Consider the following 5000-nt stretch of genomic DNA (forward strand, 5'->3'; position numbering starts at 1 on the left):
GCATAAGGCTTGCATAAACTGCAAGAAACATTGTCTGAGATCTCGCTATTACAAGGTCAACTAGATCGATCTACGAGGAGTGAACGAACTCCGACAAATATTAATTTGTGCCGAACACCAAAACACAGTTACCCCTGTCTGGAATCATTTTGTTACTGATAGCAATAATACTACTGTACCGTTGCCTTCAATCATTTCATTTTTACTGATGGTAATGATACTAATAGTCCCTGTAGTAGGAATAGTATTGACATCGCTCATAGTAATAATAAGGATATGAAGTACAAGGATCTAAAAGAGGAAATGGGAGAAAAATCTCACAGTTAGAGGTGTTGGACAGCAAGACTGAAGAAAGTAAGCGGGACTAATGGGCTTAACCGTTAAACAAGTGACGTAGGTCGCAGGTGGGATGAAGAAGGGAAAGTGGAATTATGAAATGTGACAAGAGGTCAGTACTCTGTCAAAAATTGTGCCATCATTATCATAATTATAAACTGGACGTCCTTTGGGAGTTATTAACCCCAGTGGAGTGCAACTATTCATAAAACAATGATTCTCTCTCTCTCTCTCTCCTTATCCCAGTAACCCAAATACTAGACCTAGTCTCATATGCTTATCTCCGGGGCTCCGGTCCACCCACCAAATAATAACCCGCCACCCCCCCTCATCTTCTTCCCTTCCCCAATTCAAATTGAGAAAGAGAAACAGAGAGAGAGAGAGGGGGGGGGGAGAGAGAGAGCGAGAGAGGCGCAAAGCTGCTTCGTTAGAAGCTAGACTATGTGAAGCCTAGACTAAAATTCATGAATACTCTGTAGACGGAGGACGGAGGTTATATATATAAACGGAGGGAGAGAGAGAGGGAGAAATAAAAGCTCAATTACTTTCTTTGCTACCCCTTTTTTTTCCATAATCGCCCCCCCCCCTCCCCACCAAATTACGAACAATTATATCCGCTACGTGGCATCGACTTGCATACAGGTGAGTTCTTCCGATTGGGAGGGCTTTTGTGAACTAATCATTAACCTGTCAGTCGTAATTAAGGTCTGAAAAATGAAAATAAAAAGCTTTATGAAGCTCAGTAAAGGTCGTTTGTTACGGTAGAGAATTTATTATTATTATTAGCAAACGGTCACAAGAAGGAAGCCTAAATAAGTACATACACATGAGCACACACACACACACACACACACACACACACACACACACACACACATATATATATATATATATATATATATATATATATATATATATATATATATATATATATGTGTGTGTGTGTGTGTGTGTGTGTGTGTGTGTGTGTAGATAGACAGATAGATATAAATTTATAAGGATATTCAAAGTATATATACACATATATATATATATATATTATATATAATAATATATGTATAAGCCAAAAGAGTTCTAGCTGTCCCATAGTTAACCTTGTCAGTGAAATATGTACCCTGTATTTAGTCAACTGTAGTGTGTAGCTGCCTAGGTGGAGAAGCTGAACGGAGCCAACGCCCTCTAAGGTGTAAAGAGAGAGAGAGAGATAGAGAGAGAGAGAGAGAGAGAGAGAGAGAGAGAGAGAGAGAGAGTGAAGGGTATACTTTGGTGAAAAATATATCAGCAATTTAATTCAGTCCAAAATAGGCATAGATATATATATATACGCATCACGTCAAGACCTGTTTACGAACCCATTACCTCGCATTATTACGCCATTCCGAAAAACCGTTATTCAAAGCACTCATGAATAACAACGCCTCGGGAAGAAAATGGAACCAAAACAACGCGAAATCCACCGGGCAAGGAGGATTATGCTTTAACAAAGCAAACTGAATCTAAAATCTCCCGGAATAGATTTCGGCGCAAACTTCTGCAAATGAGGGAGAGAAAGTGGCGGTGGAAATGAGGGAGTGGGGTGAGAAGGAGGGATGGAGAGGTGGGAAAGAGAGAGAGAGAGAGAGAGAGAGAGAGAGAGAGAGAGAGAGAGAGAGAGCGGGGGCTGGGGTTTGGGACAAGTGCTTCAAAGGAAACATAAAACAACTGGCAGAGTAGTTGGCACAGCGGAGAGCTGTTGTTTCATCTGCTCGGAAACTGTATATATATGCCTTTGAGTTGTTTTTCCTCCCTCCAGAGCTGATAACACCATCAACAGCGAGAACAAACAACGCGATGACAAGAGATGGAATCAAAGTGAAGGGGGGGAAACGCAAAAAAAAAAAAAAAAAAAACAATGAGGTGACGCTACAGATACGATCTGTCTCAAACGCGAAATAAAAAAAAAAAAAAACTTTACCGGAATCTTCTTTATGCATGAGACAATAGGCAGAAAACAACAGTCTGTGAGTATACGCACAAACATTGAATTGTAGTCTCTTGGTCTAGTGGTCATGAGACTATTAAAGTCTCACGAGAGAGTGAGAGGAGGAATTAGATTCTTCGGGCGAGGCTAATTCCATATGAATACGGTTCATCTTCTGAATAATAATAATAATAATAATAAAATAATAATAATAATAATAATAATAATAATAATAATAATAATAATAATAATAATAATAATACTGGCTTCTATGAAAGTGAAGTCACAGCGTCCCTGTAAAGGTTGGATATAATTCCATGCACACATCTGCAATTTCTGCTTTCAAAGGAGAAGCTACTTACAAATTCTACTTAAATTCTCTCTTTCTTTCGCTTCTGAATAGTAATAACAATAATGTGGATCAGCTAGAAGTCTTTAGGCGCAGGTGGGGCTCTAGACTCAATTTGGGATAAAAAAATATACTAAAAAAAAAAAAATTCTAAGCAGGTGCGGTTTTTTTGGCGTTGTGAGTAAAATTGTTTTATTTTTCCTTATGATCCTAACTGGCATTAAATTTCGAATTATTATTATTATTAATATATTGTTGTTGTTACCCTGCTATACCTTATTTTTCGGGTTATTATTATTATTATTATTATTATTATTATTATTATTATTATTATTATTATTATTAAACAGTCACTGAAGCGAGCACTCAAGAGAGTGTTGCTTTCCGCAGACTAAACGTGAGATGGGATGGTGTTTCGAGTGTTACCTACACGTCCAATACCCTTTAATTTTCTATAATTGGATTACGTATCCCATAAGTCTAATCTTTACTTCTTAACCTAACCAAGTGGACGGGTGCTGTAATCTGATCTGTCACGGTGACGCTATGATGTGACTTTTGTAATTTATATAAATAAATAAATATATAAATAGATAAGCAGAATAAGAGAATTAATATTAATAAGAATTTTTGTCTATTAAATATGGCCAGATGCTCACAATGAACCTTTTGTTTGATGTGATTAATAAAGTTAATTATTCCCCTTTGAATCTGACGTTATTCCAGGGCTAAACTCACCCTTTATCTCTTCTCCTCAGAGAGATATTTGCACCTGCTCTCTCTCTCTCTCTCTCTCTCTCTCTCACACACACAAAATTCCTGTGCTCGCTCGTCGCTTCCCCGTCAAAACACAATGCATCTCCCCATCATAAATTCTCTCTCTCTCTCTCTCTCGCACAGAATTACTGTGTGCTCCCGTCGCTTCCCTTGTCAAAACACAATGTATCTCCCCATCATAAATTCTCTCTCTCTCTCTCTCTCTCTCATCCAGAGCTTCAATATTCCTTTATTCAGTAGAGTAAGAGTTTCCGATCTGCACTGGCTATTTTTGCTTACTTCGTGAATTTTGCACACACACACACACACACACACACACACAGAGAGAGAGAGAGAGAGAGAGAGAGAGAGAGAGAGAGAGAGAGAGAGAGATTACATTTACAGACATTAGACATCACTGCTGTGAAGGGGAGAGGAGAAAGAACGTTTAAATTGGTTATAATTTTTCATATCGAGAGTGAACTTGGCGCCATATTAAACTCGACGAGCAGTGGAGTTGTTTGACCAAGAGTAAAGAAAGAAAAAAAAAACCTTGACGTTGTACGACGTAGTTTAGCGAATCTCGAAGTGAACATGCTTCCCAAAGCAACGAGCAAGTTCAATTTTAAACTTGAAAACACGACAGGGATGTAAGAATGACGATGACACGACGCTGGACGCACAAACCGGTTTTTTCAGTGTCGAGTCCAAGATAAGATAAAAAAAAAATAATAATACAAGCTCTATCGGTCTACAATTTGCCCGAGGATTTCGTTCACTTGAGCTTTGCGGACAGGTATGACTTGCATATGACGCAGACACGTATGATTTCATTCAAATCCTGTGAGCAGTAGGTTTCTACATACCTGGCACCACGAGGAAGTAGTTTACATGTGATAGTGTTATGATGTAAAACATAAGCCTACGTTTTTCAACGCACATGTGGCGTAGAGCATAGGCCTACATTTTTCAACGAACATGTGACATAGACACATGTTTGGCTTTAGTCAAATCCAGTGAGCAGTAGATTTCTACATACCTGACGCCACGAAAAGAACAGGCCTACAATTTTCAGAACTTTGCAAACAGCCATTTAGCACAACGTGCAAGTATGGCAAAATACTGTTTCAGACACATGTACGGCTTCAATCAATTCTTGTGTGTACAGACATGTTAACGTAGCAAACGAAAGTAGTATGCTACCACACTAGGTCCTTGGCCTTATCTTGTATGCTCAGAGAAGAAAGTATTCCAGCATAACACTGTAGTTTCCTGTTAGCAAGCTATCTTTTATGACTATCTGCTTGTGGAACTATCTGAAGCCCCCAGCGTGCAGGCGCCATTAGCCTTGCAAGTCGCAGCTGGCAAAAGTTACGGGATGCATTTTGAAAAGTGACACTGCAATTACCAAGACAATAAGAGTACGTATAACCAGGAATAGCGTACGTGAATAATCAAGAGTACGTAGCCCAGAATAGAGTACGTGTATATATAACGAGTAACTGTAACCAGGAACAGAGCACGTGTATAATTAAGAGTACGTAACCAGGAACAGAGTGCGTCTATAATCAAAAGCACGTAACCAGGAATTGAGTACGT

At 38.8% G+C, this 5000-nt stretch overlaps 1 protein-coding gene across 1 annotated transcript in view; it reads right to left on the reverse strand.

Annotated features, from left to right (window-relative positions):
* The window catches only part of LOC136834844 (CD109 antigen-like), a 252263-nt gene that overhangs the window by 209816 nt on the left and 37447 nt on the right, over positions 1–5000 (reverse strand).

Source organism: Macrobrachium rosenbergii, chromosome 54, assembly GCF_040412425.1.
Source record: "Macrobrachium rosenbergii isolate ZJJX-2024 chromosome 54, ASM4041242v1, whole genome shotgun sequence".
Taxonomy (NCBI): domain Eukaryota; kingdom Metazoa; phylum Arthropoda; class Malacostraca; order Decapoda; family Palaemonidae; genus Macrobrachium; species Macrobrachium rosenbergii.